This window comes from Hibiscus syriacus, unplaced genomic scaffold (genome assembly GCF_006381635.1).
Source record: "Hibiscus syriacus cultivar Baekdansim isolate YM2019G1 unplaced genomic scaffold, ASM638163v2 tig00007902_pilon, whole genome shotgun sequence".
Taxonomy (NCBI): domain Eukaryota; kingdom Viridiplantae; phylum Streptophyta; class Magnoliopsida; order Malvales; family Malvaceae; genus Hibiscus; species Hibiscus syriacus.
The window spans coordinates 96,379-114,982 of NW_024062148.1; the positions used below are offsets into that span (position 1 = coordinate 96,379).

Consider the following 18,604-nt stretch of genomic DNA (forward strand, 5'->3'; position numbering starts at 1 on the left):
CACGATCTACAACTGCTAGCTTTGCGGCTATCATCCGTAGCTGTCGAGACAGTTGCAAGGGGGTAGCGGGGACCAACATTATCTATATTCATTCTCAGTTTTTCAATTTCATTTTGTCTTTCTTTCATGTCTGTGGAGTAGTGGAGTTGGGCATTGGTTGAAATGAATCGCTACAAAGCCAAAACAATGACTAAATAAGAAAAAAAGAAAGATGTATATCGTGGCGGGTAGCTAACGTACCTCGAGGTGGAGTAAAGTAAGAAGACAAACCATCTTTGCTTTGAAGCTACAGTTGCAGTGCCTACTTTGTTTTAACTGTACCCTGTTTACTACACAGTTGAATTAAACTCATCTCTCAACGCAAATCAATTTACTAGCTATCTACGCCTGAGAAAAATAATTAGCTTCTAAAAGTTTATATCTATATACATGTATTCTTAACCAATATCCGTAGTACTAGTCAGTGTCCAACTTGTTTTCTTTTCCGGTACAATGTTTCAGCTGCAGTCACTTAAATATTCTTGGCATAGATTTGCTCAAATGATGGGACAGATTCTTAATCTAATAAAAGCATTAAATGTGTCTTGTCGGCCAATAAAACTACTAAATCAATGCATTATATATAGCATTCAATTGATATTATGTTAGGTTTATCGTAAATGTCTAGCAGGAAATATTCAAACTACTATCACCTCATCAAACCGATGAGATGCGGTAGATGAAAGATGATAAGAGGGACATTTAGTCATCAATCAAACCCTGAAGATTAAAAACAAACTGATGTACTTGTATAAAATGTAGGGTCATTGCTATAAAATGGCTCAGGTTTTGATATTAGGTGTTATTTTTTTTCCTCTCACTGAAATTCAATTACATGTCTGAATCCCATCTCTTAAAGAGTGTACGAAGAAACTGATATGTCACGTGGTATGTTTCATATTCTTGAAAGAAAGCAAAGAGAGTAAACTAAGAAAGTATACAGAAATAATACAACTTTCATTGCAGAATACTTCTGTTACAAAAGGTTTATATATAGACAACGTTTACATGCAGTTATACTCAGCTAACAACCCTAACCAACTAATAACTTAGCTGCTACTTAGCTTCTCGTGAAACAACTAAACTCACTTCACAACACAACTATTGAGTGTTATGAGTACTATAAAATTATATGCAAATAATGTACAAGTATACACAATCGCTCAAGTAATACAGTAATGAGTGAGTATCGTCTCCACATGGATTGGGTGAAATTACTAAAGTCTAACCAAAGCAATGCACTATTCTATCTAAGTATAGTTAGTCTTGATATATACAAATGTCACAGCAAATGAAAAGTGTATGAAGGTGGATGTAGATTGATGGTCTGATGGTGTAGCAGATGGAAATGCAGTGGTAAAAATAGATGTTTAGTGTTGAAAATGGTGTAATGTCAAGGCAATGAAAAATGGTAAATAAACAGTAAATAAATAGCAAATAAAATGATAAATATATAATCCTCACGTGACAAGCTTCCAATGGAATGAATGGTTGGGGTTGATTCAAGGATGCTAAACTAATCTCTCAGGTAGATTTAAGCTATCTAATCTTTACTTGCTCGACAGGGTTTTCCTAAAGTGTTCTCAAAGGAACCTAACATAATAGGATGCCAAGGCATCTACTCTCACTCAACGATGTTGGCCAACCTACCCTATTGATAAATACACCCTTTTTAGTCGTTGAAATCCTATCCTAGTCTCTCCCGAGATCTAAGAGATTAGGTTATAATATTTCTAGGCCGGTTTAAAGCCCCTTGAAAATACTATAACACATTGCTTATGAGGATCTTGTCTTGCGTTTCTCTTGAATACTTACAAGCTTAGGTTTCTCTCGAACACCTAACCTTCATCTAAGAAATGGATACTCCCATACCTTTTAAAAGCCTAGATGGTGAATCATTCATAAGCAAAGCAAATAAAGAAAAAAAAAACTTAAATATACCATTAAAATAAAGTTCAAACATCCATTAAACCAACCACCACCAAATAAGTTAGTTCATGGTGGGTTCAAAATATCTATAGAAAAATCCATAAAATATTCGTTCCAACAACCCACAAATAAGATAAATAAAATAGCAGCAAAGGGAAGTGAGAAAAAGCCTTCGACGCTCGCCACCGGAGGTCTCCTCGGCCACCATGAACCACCTTAGCTCGCTAGCTCCTTTCGGCACCTAGCTCACCACTCCTTGAAGCTTTATCAATGGAGGAAAACACCAAGGAAGAAAAATAGAGAAAAGAAAATAAAAATTTGATTTTTTCTGCTCTATATGTGTGCCTCCTCTTGTGTCTCTCATGAGGTGTCATATATAATAAAAAATATCTAGAGGTAACGATGAGTTTGTTGGGTGCAAAATACCCCTCATACCCCTAGAATCACATGTAGTGCGTGAACATTATCCTCCAGGTGGCAGTGGACCTCTAGCAGCTCTGGCAGGCGGTTACATCAATCATTTTATGTGCAGAGCCAACTGTCCACGTACGGTTGTATATTTTTGTCATTTTCTGTGCCAGAAATGCCAAGGCATTTCAATCTGCTTCAGCAACATGTGATGTCGCGGCATTACTTCCCAAAGAGTCATTTTGCTTGTTTTTCCCTGCACACCACAGAAAAACTTCACCTTTCCCTCAAGCAGCACCATTAAGAAATATGTTGAGTTAATAGATCGATGGAATCGGCCAAGAGGGGTGAATTGGCAATTGAAATTTTGGTGGAAGATTTTGCAGAAAATTGAAAGTAATTGCACAACGATTTAGAGTGGTTCGACTTTCTCAACCAAAGTCTATGTCCACTACCTTAGCTATCCACACTAAAGATTTTCCAACAAATTCACTAATTTGTTCTTTCTTTTTAGGCAAAAGAGATAACCTTACAACTCCCTCAAGAATATACCCCAATTCTTGAGAACACTCTTTCTCAAAGAAAAGATTACAAATTTGCAAACTTACAAGGAAATCCTCATAAGGTAGATTGTTTGCACAATTCTAGAACAAAGAAAGAACACTCAAGAATAATACAATTGAGCAAAATAAGTGTTCTTGAAAGCAAAAATGAATATTTAATGAAATAGGCTTGAAAATGCTCAAACTTGAGGTTTGATACTTTCTCTTTGATTCTCTCCTGATTCTTGTTGATTGTTGTTTCTTGTTATTGATCAATGGCTTCTAAGCTTGTTTAAATACTCCTTCAATTGATTCTGAACGTTGGGGATGATTAGTGGAGTCAATGTAGCTGTTTTAGTGTGAAATCAATTAATAAAACAACTTAGAGCGTGGGGGGAATCGGTACCCCCTCATGGGGAATCGGTTCCCTAAGTGTAAAATTCAAATATTTTGACCGTTGAACAGGGGGAATCGGTTCCCTCCGAGTAATATGTTATTCTCAGAGCCAAACCATTCAGGGGGAATCGGTACCCCCTTGGGGAAGAATCAGTTCCCTCTGGACAATCTGAAATTTTTAGCTTTGAAACGGTTCGAAATACTTTGTAAAATTGTTTTGAAATTATTTTAAGATTAAAACTTAATATTACACTTGAGTAAGGATTAAAAATGTCATTTGAAAGATTTTGAGTAATATTTTGATATTCGAATAATTATATTGAATATACTTAGAAAATCTTTTGGAAAATCTTAAAATTCATTTAACTTAATTTGTTATATAGAAATATCAAAATGTTTTCAACCAAAATAAAATAGCACTACCACCACAAATGCAATTATATGCAACCACATGATCCTAAAATGTCTAAAATGAGCTTTTAAACAAACAATAACTTAAGTGAAAAAGGCCTTAAAAGTAGCCTTTTTAGGAAGTGAACAATAATTTACTTCAACATTCTTCCTACTTTCTCTCCTCTCTCGAGCTTCAACACAGCTTCACATAAAGCTTCTCACGGAACTCTTCAAATGCACTTCGAGCCAGAGGTTTAGTCAACCCATCTGCAATCTGATGAGCAGCAGGAATATAGTTGACACATAGTTGTTTTGTTGTGATTTTCTCTCAAACAAAATGGATATCAAGATCGACATGCTTGGTGTGAGCATGATAGACAGGATTCGCGCTCATGGTCATAAAACTGGTGTTGTCGCACCATATGACTGGTTCTTCTCGCTGAAAAATACCAAGCTCCGCAAGCAAGGCTCCAATCCAAGCCACGTCTGTTGTAGTGTCAGTAACACTCTTGTACTCAGCATCCATTGTAAAAAGCGAGACATATACTTCTACTTTTTCGAGCTCCAAGTGACCAAATTGTCACCAACAAAAATGTTATACCTAGAAATGAACCTTCTATCATCAAGACTATCGCCCCAGTCTGCATCTATAAAGGCAACAACCTTCACTCCAGTTCCAGTAGCATAAAACACAAGACCAAAGTTTAATGTACCAGCCAAGTATCGTAAAATTCGTTTGACTGCAACAAGATGCGACTGACGTGGAGCATGCATATATTGTGCAACTTTATTCATGCAGAAATCAACGTCTAGACGTGTGTGGTAAACATAAAAGCAACCCTCCAATATTGTTGTGATAACTATGTACATCAGCAACTAGTTCCCATCATCACGAAGCAACTTGGTGGTTGCTACCATGAGAGTATGTGTAGGAGAAGCCTTCAACATATTGGCTTTCTACAAAAGCTTAAGGACAAACTTCTTCTAACATAAAGCAAGGTTGTCATTGGTTCGTTTAACTTCAATACCCAGAAAATAAGAAAGTTGTCCGAGATCCTTCAGCGAAAATTTTACACTCAACAGTTAAACTACTTCATCTACCTCAAAACTCGATTGACCCGTAATAATTATGTCATAAACCTAAATAAAGAGATAAGTGTAGTGCACACCCATCTTCTTTATGAACAATGACACATCATCTCATGATTATTTAAAACTAGTGTCCAGCAGACTATCTCGAAGCTTAGTATGCCAATTTCTGGGTTCCTGACGTAGACCATAAAGCGCCTTCTTCAAGCGATACACGAGCTTGCATCCATCAGGGATAGTTTGTTCAAACCCTGTAGGTTATTGTATGAAGACTACCTTGTGAAGATCTCCATTCAAAAAGACATTGTTTACATCTACTTGTTGTAGAACCCAGTTGTTTGTTATTGCCAACGAGATAATGATATTCAAAGTGGTGAATTTAATCACAGGGTTGAACGTGTCTCTAAAATCATAGACCGAAATTTGTGAGTATCCTTTCATCTGGTAACCAAGTAAGCTCCCAAGTTCCATTACACTGAAGAGCATTGTACTCCTCATGAACTGCTGCTTTTTATTCTGTAGACTCGAACGCTTTATGAACGTTACAAGGAACATCATAAAAAGCAGAACTGATATAAGCTTTGGGTTTAAACACTCTGCATTTACTACGAGTAATCATAGGGTGAGTGTTTACATGAACCACTTCATTTTCAACATCTTCACTTGTAGCTATATCATCGGTATGTTGTTCTGGCCCAACATTGTGTTCTAAACTTTCATCACTACCACGAGCATCATTTACAGGTAACTCTTCATTAGTGATAGAAGTAGCCTTGGTTTCACCCATGACATGAGAATCACAAGGCAAGTGCATACTCCATGATGAACTACTGACAGCATTTGTTGACACACTACAATTTGCTGGTTGTTGAGACCGAAACCTGGTGATATCGATAACAAGCTTAAACGATCGAGACTGTTGTTTACTTGTGGTTGCACCAGAATTCTTGCTATGATTATCTGTAAAAGGAAACACATTTTCATTAAACACTACATGCCTAGAAATATAGACACGCTCATCACTTACCAAGCACTAGAATCCCTTGTGTTGCATATTTTATTCGAGAAAGGTACATAGCTGAGATCGAAACTCAAGCTTGTGCCACAAAAACGATCTCAAATGTGGGAAACACCTGCAGCCAAATACTCGCAACCCACTGTAATCCGGAACCTTACCATACAACAATTCAAATGGAGAATTATCTTGTAACACTTTTGATGGTAGTCTATTAACTAGATGCACAATAGTCTGGACAACATAGAACCAGGACTAAATAGGCATTGAAGCTTGAGCAAGTAGTACGAGAGCCATTTCAACAAGATACCTATGTTTTCGTTCAACCACCCAATTTTGTTCAGATATATGAGGACCAGTAAGGCGATGAACAATACCAGCCTTGCTTAAATCATCCGTCAATGGCCAAAATTATCCTCCTAATCGGTCTGAAGAGATTTATCAGTACCACCAAATTAAAATAGCAACCAGTTTTTGAAATAAATGAAAAGATGCAACCGCTTCAGCTTTTGTTTTTAACAAATATAACCATGTAAACCGAGTAGCAGCATCAACAAACGAGACATAAAAGCAAAAACCATTCGAGGAGATGTGGGGAGGTCCCCATAGATCAGAATAATAGTTCAGTATACACAGTATTAGTCCAAGGAATTAACAATTTATGGCTTTTACCCAAATGACAAGCAACATAGTTTTTATTCACAACATGAAGAGGTTTTACATCAATTTGTTTACAATTTTTTATAAGAGTATCATAGGCAGGCTATGCCAAATTTCAGAAGCCTTGGAAGATGCCATGGTATAATGCACTTCAGTCAAACCAGGTGCATCTTGAGAGTTGATGGACTTAAAAACGTACAAACCATCACCCTCTTCACCTTAAAGTAAAACAACCTTGGTGACTTCATCTCGAACACAACAAGTTTTTGCATGAAACTCAAGGAACACATGGTTATCCCTATCACGCTTAGATACAAAAAACATATTCTTAGTTATAGAAGGGACATGCAGAATGACACTAAGAGAACAAATGTGTGATGAATTGAATAACTCAGTCTGTCCAACCATATTAATAGATAAAGAGTCACCATTCCCTACCATTAACTTACCAAGATTACTACAATTAGTGTGTCGAGTGATCGTAGCAGCATTGGAAGTACCATGATGGGTTGCACCAGAATCAACCATCCATTGATCTTGACCAGCGGTAACAACATGAGCCCGAGTTTGCCCAGCTGACATATTATCATCACGAGACTTACCATTGTGACCATAGCAAACTACATCCATTATCACTAGTTCCATTTGTAGCATAATAACCTGTCGAAGCTTCAGTATTGGATGTATGATCATCAAGAGTTATACCAGAGAAGTCCTGTAATACCCCCAACCCGTACCCGACCCGGATACGAATCCGAGATGTCACATTGACTTTTTAAAACACTTTTCTTACAAAATAACAAAACATTTGAATTCATATTAAGGAAATACGATAATATACTATTTAATTATATTCGTTATAACCAATTTAAGAAAATATACATTTTATGAACAGTAAAATACGGTATGAATAGTATCGTGAACAGTATGAACAATATCGTGAACAGTGCTACAATGCATCGATACATTGTTATAGTGCACTGATGTACTAAAATTTTGAAGCAAAATTGTGCATCGATGTACTGCTACAGTGCATCGATGCAGTGATACAGTACTGCTACAGTAACTTTCGTAAAACGTACATAAAACTCGTAAAAATTTAACTGTTCATTACTATACATTTATATTTACATAAATACGTTTAAAATATTAGAAAAGTCGATCAGAGCATTCGTACTAAAATATTTCTTACATGCCAACATACTATATACAATCAAAATACATACTTTGTTGTTTACTTCTGATCTGATCTTCTAGTAATGGTACTTTCTTTGCCACTTCTATTTCTACTCTTCTTGTTTCTTGGTACCTACGTGTAAATCACTTACACGACTTAGTGAGGCATAATTAAATATATAACAATGAATTCATGAAACATGCACTCTTACCATTCAATCGTAAAATTATAACAGGTATGTATCCATTACACTACAACATATATAATCATGTCATGCATATATGAAATTTATCGTCTTATACAAGTTTCACTTCACTTTATCTTTGTATTGCCCATGTACATTATTGAGAACAGGAGGTAAATGAGTACACTGAGGTTGTGCACGAATGTTGTCACCACAGCTCGAATAAATTCCCACTAGGGGCACTGAATATTTATCCCGAAGGACCACTGTATATGTCCCGAAGGACCACTATGTCCCGAAGGCCACTGTATATGTCCCGAAGGCCACTATATATGTCCCCAAGGACCACTATGTCCCGAATAACCACAGTATAACCCTCGACTCTTGGCATGCCAATTATACCTATAGCTCTCATACTAAATAACATGGGCTTAAATATGAATACATTTCTCATTTTCATATTTTTTTCATCATTGTTCATATAAACACATATTTCACTTTACATGTACACATATGATCATTTCCATTATTTCACATACTTGGATTAATTCTCTGACAACTGCATTCTTTAATATAATATCATATTTAAGCATAAATGAGTTATGCATAAAATCACTGTATCCAATATATATATATATGGATGCATGTACATGAATATAAAATCATAAATTCAACTATAAGAGATGGACTTATCACAAGTCTTATCTCCATACAATTCTATCTAGTATGTGCACTCACCTTAGCCTTGCTTAATTGACTCGATCCTAATATTTCGATTGTTCCGGAACAAGATTACGCTCTAAATCTACATAGTAATACATTGATACATATCAGTATACTAATTAATATATTCTAAACTATCACTTCTTAATATTTTTATCTCTTAATGAAGGTATGTATCGATGCACTCTACAGTGTATCGATGTATCCCTTACCGTGTGTATCGATGCACTATCTATGCATCGGTGCACAAATCTCATTTGATGTTTTCATCTTAAGGAGGTGCATCGATGTACTCCTTATGCACCGATGCACTAATTGCATTCGATGTTCATTTATTTGAGAGTGCATCGGTACACATTGAAGATGTATCGATGCACACAACCCATAAATTCCATTTTAAGCACGAAATTCACTCTCTTTTCAACTCAAATCTTCATCTTTCACCTCCTTTAATATCCCTAACATACATACACATGCTTAGCCTTACTAATATTAATTTATCTCATCTTTAACCTTAATATCCTCTCCTCTTTATGAAATTTAAGAAGCATACCCAAATTTAAACATGTTCTAAATTCAATTATAACGCTTCATATTCCTTAATTAGAATGATGACAAGTCAATATTCACTTCCAATTCTAATTATGAACTTTACTTCAAGATTTCATTTAAGAACCCCTAATCTTTAGTCTCTCTTATACCTTTCATCTTGTTGTTTTAGAAAAAATTAAGCTTTCCTTAAGCTTAATTAACACTCAAAGAATCAAAACCCTCTTTAAAATTCCAGAAATTAACCATAAAAATCGAACTTACCTTTCTAGCCAAAGCCACCGTGAAGAAGAGAAAAACAAGGAGAAGAAGAGAAAGAGAACTTTGGAACAAATTTTGCCTTCATTTCCTCTTCCACGTGGGTTAATATAAACCCATCCCAATTTTTAATTATTTTTCCTTGCAAATGACCATTATCTCCTTTTACTCTTCCTTCATTTGCTAATTAATACTACACCAACATCTTTCAATTAATCCATTCACTTTTCAATTTATTTAATTTGGTCATTGAATTTAAAAATCTTACACTTAAATCACTAACCCAGTATTGAGGATGTTACAAGTCCTCATCGAACCGATGCCAGCACTGACTGACCAAGTGACCATTCTTACCACATAGCTAGCATTGAACACGGGGTCAGCCTCTACCTCTGTCACGAGATCTTGTTGCTTTTCCCGATTCTTGTTGGAGTCAGAAACCACCTTCCCTTGTGCAAGATTGGGACTATCAGGCAAAGACTCTGACTGATAATTAAAACAAACAAGTTGTGTTTCAGCGTCAATAAGAATGATGCAGATGCTACCAAGTGAAAATGAATCACGCATAACAAATATGACTATAATGAAGGGCTGATATTCCTTGTAAGACCCTTAAGAATGCTTGCAACATGTTTAGAAACGGGAACTAGACTTCCACAAGAAGCCAAAGCATCAATCATTTTTTTTACCTTTGTAAGATATACTCGCATGTTATCTCCTCCTTTCTTGAGGGATTAAAGCTTGTAATGCAAACTCATTACAGCAGTTGCAGAACGGTTAGCAAAAAATTGTAATATTTTGTTCCATAAATGGGCAGACGTTTCAACACCAACAAATTGAGGGAGTAAATGAGGACTAACTGTTGATAATAGCCAAGAAGCTAACGCACTATCTTGATCCAAGAACTACTCATATTCTTCATTGTGAACTACAACACCCTCTTCATCAATAATCATTTTTGGAGGAGGCAACATCGTTCCAGTCAGCATTCGCTCAAGGCGATGGCTTCTCACGGTAAGCAACACTTGTTGCTTCCAAAGGAGAAAATTCATTTAATCAAGAATCACATTCACCCTTTTGTTAGTGAAGACTTTGGTATTCCTTGAAGAAAACTCCATTGACTCAACTGTCAAAGTAGCACTTTGATCCATGAAGAAGACGAACAGCGAAAGCAGAGCTTTTCTTAGAGAGGAAACCCTAGGATACAAACAGCGAATGATACCATCTTGAAAGAAAGCAAAGAGAGTAAACTAAGAAATTATACAGAAAGAATACAACTTTCATTGCAGAATACTTCTGTTACAAAAGGTTTAAATAGACAACGTCTACATGCAATTATACTCAACTAACAACCCTAACCAACTAACAACTTAACTGCTACTTAGCTTCACGTGAAACAACTACACTCACTGCACAACACAGCTTACTTCAGCACATATGTTTTTTCCCGAAATCCTAACAATAGCATTCTAATCAGTATACAATGCAATATGCTCTAGTAGCACAAGTATGATGAAAATATATATTTATTTATCATTATAATATACCATATATGTATATTTTCTTAATATGTAATAATAAAGTTTAATTACTATTTATTTTTTAATAATATAAATGATTACAAGGTAAAATCAATTTAGAACTATACGTATAATTTATCAAATATAATGTATCAATTAACGTGTATAATGGGAAATCAAGAGCCAAAGGTGTGATTGGTAGCCAAATTTGTGCCTCCGTGGGGCACCTGCAGCAACGGGGCAATGGTTCTTGGGGTGTGATTCCAAAGGCAAGACCATAAACTTCCAACAGAGCCTGCAGATTGTAGGTCAGCTATGCCTTAACTAGGCAGTGAAAGCTGCCCAAAGGCATCTATTCAGGACCCACCGTTACCTTAAAATAACTGAAATGAAATTTTACCAATGAGGGGAAATCTGGTGCGAAAAACAAAAGAAATCCTTTTGCACTCATGGGGGATGGATGGTGGTAGTTTTCAAAAATGTTAGAGAAATGAAATGACAGCCATCTTTCTTAGCAAAGTTTAGGGTTAGTTTGCAACAAAAAGCAAAAACCACCATATCCGTTTAGATAGATAGCAGTTGCAGCAGTGTAGGGTAGAGGCCTAATGAAACCAACCCAAAAGGAAATAAAAGAAAAAGAAATCTGAAAACCCTCCGTATCTAAGCAATGTAAGGACAAAATAAAGTAAATTCGATTAAAGGATCTGTGCCTGCTGTTATCGCCGACAGCTATGTATCTCTGTACATTATGAGAGAGAAGATTATTACGCGAGTAGTCAAATCGATATTTCAAAAAACTTTTATAGTAATACTCCTTGTTTTTTTATTTTGTTATTACTATGTTGTAATAATTTGGCGGTGAATTCCCTCGCAAGGAGGCTCTCAGTCTCAGAGTACCTGAAAAACAAGTCTCCGGCTCCGTTATATGGCAGGCTCGGCTTACCCTATTCTTAATGCTATCACTTCACCGACGTTTATACTGCTAGGCGCTAGCTGTTCTGTTTGAAGTGCTTGGACGGTAAATCAGATGCCATTAATTAATTCTAGCAATAGTATAGTGGTAACAGTGGTATATAGAATGGTACTGGCCGCTCTCTATATCTAAATTTACTCGGTTGCATCACCTATATGCTTTAAGAGTTATCAAGAAGCAGTTAGTCTGTTTTTTTTGCTTGGCAAAATATAGATTTATTAATAAAAAAGCCGTCAAGAGTCTCGTTAAAAATCTCCATAAACTTTAAGTGGAGGAAAAGAGTATTCTTGACTAGGATCAAAATACAACTCCAAACGAATCAAAACACAAAACACTCGAAGATGCCCCTAAAAATTTTGAAGCCCGTAGACCAAAGATAAGACTGAGAACAAATCAACGTTATAACAAAACAACAGCCTTTGTGCAACAGCAACTCCTTCAACTGACACTCTAAAAGACTTTATACATACAACATCTCAAGAACCAAGACAAACCGAGTAGAACAAAACAAAGCTAACATCATCTAGATGAAGAACAAAATTCGACTACATGACTCAACAGTACCTCTCTAGACCATACGTCGAAAAATTTGATTGGTTATGGACCTAATCGACAAAGACAGGACAAAATAACAAGTAGAGCAGCTAACGAAAACCCATCAACTGCAGAGGTCCTACATATCGACTCACAACATCATAACACAACAAAAAACCAGCACCGTAAGCATGCCCGACATTAAAACGACATTAATCAATCGGCTCAACACACCCCATCAAACGCAAAGCAATGCACCAATCCATTTCGATCACAAGGCACGAACAACAATGAACATCTTTGATCATCCAAACAGCCTATCAAAATGCAGGAAAGAACGTTTGGATGTACTATTCGGGGTATACCACTTTGACGAACAACTCCTCTAGAGAAATATCATCACAACACTGCTATCTGCCATCGGACCCTAATACGATTCAGAGCAACTTTAATTCATTTCTAACAAAGCTAATTCCTTCACCACCTCCTCGCCGGAAAATTGGATACCAAGTCTTTTACCCAATTCCAAAGTTTTCCCGGCTTATTTATATGCAGCCAACCATCTACCTTTTAAATCTGAATCAGATAAAGACCTTCCTGATAACTCTAAGGACTCCAAATCTTTTATCTTCAATTTGAGCTTCTTAAATGCTTGATCCCTCTTTCTTCTACTTGGAACCGAAATAACTTGATTTTGTAGTTTCAGAAGAGAACCATACCTTTTCGATTTTTTGTTTTTTCTAAAATGCTCAATTTTTTGAAAGAAATTGTCCAAATCATCAGTCACAAAATCTTCCCGACCCTTAAAGTTCTTAAGAGTCCTTCGCAAGTGATTCAGGTCTACATTAGTTGCAAGAGAATCAATACCGCTACCCATAATCAAACCAGCATCTTCATTATTCAAGGAACTACTCTCATCTATCTTACCAACATCTCGATTGATTTCAACATACTCCTCAAGTGAAGCTTTAACCATCTCTATTGAACCTTCACCTCTTGTAGCATCAACATCAAAAGGACCATCAATACAAGGAGGAACATATGCTGCCATAATATCTCCTCCACCACTCAATTCTAATTCATTCAGAAGGCGTGATTTCTCGTGTAATTGAGTGTCATCATTTCTATTGAATTCGTTCCCAAAGCAGCACGCAGTTAACTCAGCATCCCTCACCTCTTCAGTTCTCTCAAACTTATCCGAAGACGCGCCAGAGTTATCCTCTTCCATTGAACTCATATGGAAATCTTCCTTATTAACATTCGAACCTTCCTTTAATTTTTGTTTGATTCCCCATTGAGTAGAAGTACCACCATCATCCGAAATGCCGATCTCCAATACTCGAACCAAGTGAATATTGTTTCCAATTTCTATCTCCATTGTTTCATTTATCCTCTTATCTTAGTTTGTAGTTATCAGAATTGTTACGTTCTCACAATCAATGGAATGGTCTGCATTCTCACCTAAAGATTCAAAATTTCCCCATAACTCCGCCACCCTTTTAAGTGTAAAATGATTCCAGCATTGCAATGGAACACCCGAGACCTTAATCCAGGTCGCCCTCTCTGAATTAACCAACGATTCTTACCAGAGCTCAACCTTCGAGAAGATTTCTTTGAGATATGACCAATTCAAGTCTTCTAACATCAAGAATAATTCATCATCTTCAAAGGTTAATAGAAATGATTTAGCTCCGAAACGTTGAACTTTGATGCTCTCCAAACCCCATTTCTACAAACGAAAACTAATATCCCTCACACTACAAACTGTCGACATCTTACCCACCAAGCATCTTTTCAATTTCAACAAGACCTCATTCTCTACAATGCCTTTTATTTGCTTCACTGCACTCACCTCATTTCTGCCCAAACTTTCCCCTTCTATAGTTTTAGTCTGAAAATTACCAATTTGTTTCTGCTCTTGGTTCAAGTTCCTTAGAAAAGCCTCCTTAGATGAATCTGGTTGAAAGAACCCCCCCTTCTCCTTGTCTCCATATCAACGTTTCTAAGACCTCCCACTCTTGATAATCCTCTAGACTTTTCAAACTGAACCGATAATTTAAAACCATTTAGAACAAAACCATTTAGCTTCTCCATACCACGTTCTGCCTCTACCTTGCTTCCAAACCTAACAAAACCAAATCGTTTACCTTTTATGCTTAGCTTATTTGCAATGAACGCACCAACAACATTCCCATATCGAGCAAATAAGAACCATAGACCCTTCCAATGAAAAATTTCACACACACATAAACACAAACAGATGAAGGGCAACTAAAAAACTACTTGAGTTCACATTTCACGCCTCAGATGTTCCCCTGTTAGTGTGGGGGTGAAATTACACTTGCAGCGCAGGAATCACTGGGCAATAAGATTGATGAGGATGGATTGATTGGAAAATTCTAACGTTGACTTAGCAGCTGATTCTATTATCATATATTTAAAAATAGGGAGCACAAAAGGAATAAAAGCAGTTAGTCTGTTATATACCATGTACAAATGAGTTATATTTACTATACAAAAGTGAAGAGAGAGAGAGAGAGAGAGAGTCTGGGTCTGTTTCCAGCTCGTAGTATATTAGTCCGTCTTCTTTGTAATCTTTAGCACAGACTTCACAACCAAGAAGATCAGATCAAGGTGTGAGTGTGTGGTAGGGTCCTATCATAATCCACTGATCAGTCAATCAATCAAATCAAATCAAAAAGAAAAATGTCGTCCTCGTCAGCTGCTTTTTCACTGGACACCTCTCTCCCTCCGACCAGCTCTGTTACGTCCATTGCAACTTTTGCGACACTGTTCTCGCTGTATCACTTTCTCTCCCTTTCTTTTGTCTCCATTGTGTTGTATATTATGGTCTTCTCTTCCTATTTAATTTCCATTGTGTTTATCATTTCAGGTGAGTGTTCCTTGCACTAGCTTGTTCAAGACCGTCACGGTTCAATGCGGCCACTGCACCAATCTTTTGTCTGTCAACATGCGTGGCTTGCTTCTTCCCGCAGCTAATCAGCTTCACCTTGGCCATCCCTTCTTGACTCCTCAGCATCTCATGGTATATAATAAATTAGGGTTTCAAAATATTCCAACACAGTTAACTTAGTGCAGCTTTTCGGGAGTGACATTGACATATTTATATGGCAGGAGGAGATCCGAAGTACTGGCCCACCTAATATACTGATGAATCAGGCCAACCCAATTGACTCGATTATGCCTGCTATTCGAGCAGGAGTTGAGGAGATCCCGAAACCTCCCATGGTCAACAGACGTGAGATTTCTTGCTTCATATTTTGTTACTTTATTTTTATTCCTTTTTTGTGCTTCTCATTGGTCTTTTCTTACCTTTCACTAGCTAGAAAGCTACCATAAGTCCCACTCAAATCGATCTAGGTCAATTTGTTGAGAAATCTCTAAAAGACTAGGAAAAGTCTTGCTATGGTTTTACAGGCTTATGTTTCTTATGCTTTTCTTCTTTCTTCCTCTTTTCAACCTATTTTTCTTCCCTTTAAAGACTTTCAGCTTCATACTTCTGCATGTGTAAAAGAGAAATCTTCACAAGATCATCATATCCAGAATTTGTTTCCCTTCAAGGACGAGAAAAACACTTTTTTTTCTTTGCTGTGTGTGTGTTGGGGGGGGGGGGTGTTCTTTAACCATAGCGTACGAAAATGTGACTGGAGTTCAGGTCTCTTTCTCCCCAGGAAATATAGATTTGTATGTGTAGGGATGATGATGAGAGAGAAGATAATGAAAGCCTAAATTTATCAGAAAAGTCAGAGATGTGATTTTAATGCATCTGTCGCTTCGCTTGTCTGTGCTAATTTGTTTTTTATATGTCCAGCACCGGAGAAGAGACAGAGACTCCCATCTGCCTACAACCGCTTCATCAAGTAAGCGAAATTTAAATCATGATTTATTTAAGCACCGCGTTATTATATGTCAACTTAATCCACTCATCGTCCAAATTTTACTTTTGACAAAACGATTTATATACAAAAAAAGAAAAAAAAACAATGAAACATATGCATGATCTCGACATCTATCATATCTGCAGGGACGAAATCCAACGCATCAAAGCTGGGAATCCTGATATTAGTCACAGAGAAGACTTCAGTGCCGCTGCCAAGAATGTGAGATCCTAGATTCCAGAATGTCTTTTCTCTCTCCTTTTAACATTTCTGTTCTTCCAAACAAGGGTTTAGTCATGTTGGTGTAGTAATTTTCTTTTGTTTCTATCTTCTTCAAGTGGGCTCACTTCCCTCACATACATTTTGGATTCATGCCTGATCAATCCGTGAGGAAAACTAACGTACGCCAACAGGTATTGCTAACCCTAAGGCCTAACATTCTATGATATGCCATCCCTAAAAAGTATCATCTTCATATTGGTTGGGATATTTGTAGGAAGGAGAGGAAGTGATGAAGAAAGATGGGTTCTTGGCTCCAACCAAGGTGGGTGTGGCTCCCTACTAATAAACTACTGTTAGGATTTCTTTGTTTCTTCTCTATTGCCTACTGTTGCTTAAGCTGTTTTTAGGCGTCGTATCAATTTTTAAGTTATGTTCTGCTACAAAGACATGGGCTACTTAGAACCGACTTTAATGTTTGCTAATTCACATCTGGTGGAGGTACCTTACTATTATGAAGATGAAGGCTTTCATGCTGATGAATTTACAATTCTCAGATGTTATAGCCTTATGTCATAATAGTTCGTCTAATGCTTACTGTTAATCCTACCTTAATCTTCCCCTTTCAACGTTTATTTTGTTCTTTTTCTTTCATTTCATTTAAGATGATTATGTTCCGCTCGACGAGCAATGTAGAGTATTACTAGCGATGAACACTATTAATTTAATTTATAAAAATTTAAATTGTCATCGCTAAAATCGTTATTATTATATCAAATGACATCATTATTCTAATGTTTAATGGACAATATTTAAAATGTAATAAAATATTGACGATTATAAAATATAAAAAATAGGAAAATTGTAAATTTGAGGCTAAAAGAGAGAAAATATTGAAAAGACTTTTTTAATAATTAAATATTGAATTTTATGAATTAATAATTAATTTATGAAAGAGGATTACATTTGACATGTTAATTTAACTATCGTTAAATATAGCATACGATATATTATATATATATATAGACGTAATTGTTCGAATTCATAATTTTAAAAATAATAATATTTCTTTTTACTATTAAAGTAAACCGGAGATTTCAAAAATCCTAAATAATTTAATGATAAAATATATTTAATCTCACTTAATTATTGGTTTTGTAATAAATATGTCACTCTGATTTCTTTTAAAAGTTATTATACATAGGCCACTTAATTAACATATTGTTACAAAAAACAAATTGTCATTAAAATTGTAATGGTCATCTACTGTGGTTACTGTGAGATGATATAATAATATTTTTAGTCATCAAAATTGATATATCATATCAACTTTTCATAATTTGAAATAAGTTATTAAATTTAACCTTTCACATTTAAAAATTATATCAATCTAGTTTTTTTTTTCGTGTAATGATATCGAATGATCCATCATATCAAAACAATGATTGATAATTGCATCATACCATAAAGAGACAACAAATTAATATTAAATTAGTATTATTTAAATAAAAATAATACAATGTTATGAGAGAAGATCAAGCATTTAGAAGAAGAACAAAAACTAAAGTGAAGAACATTTTATATATTAAAGGTTAAATTTATTAGATTATTTCAAATTAAGATCAAATTGATAAACTATCTAAGTTTTAAGTATTAAAAATGTTATTATACTAAGTCACGTTGTTGTTCCATCTAATATTTACCATTTATTTATAATAATATTTTATTTAGTTACATATTTATAAATTTTAGAAAGAAAATAACATATTTATTATGGAACTCGTAATTAAGTGACATTAGGTGTAGTTTATCGATTATTTAATTAGTGGATTTTTTAGCATAAATTAAATTATATTAGCGATTGAAGTGATAATTTTTATATTTAAAGATATTGAATTTGAGCGCAGTCAATTGTTTAATATTTTATTATTAAATGATTAAAAAAATATTATACCGCATAATAATATTGAATTAATAGAAACTAATAATTTATCCTTTGGATCATCTTATCAAGGAAACAACCCCTAGCGGCCACATTGAATCGCATAAAGGGCCCCACGGACATGACACGGCTGTGGAGTTGGTATCCTTTAACGA

General features: G+C 35.6%; 1 pseudogene; it reads left to right on the forward strand.

The window, feature by feature from the left end:
- Window positions 1-15,095: 15,095 nt before the first annotated feature.
- Window positions 15,096-16,853, forward strand: LOC120201741 (annotated as a pseudogene).
- The last annotated feature ends 1,751 nt before the right edge of the window (window positions 16,854-18,604 follow it).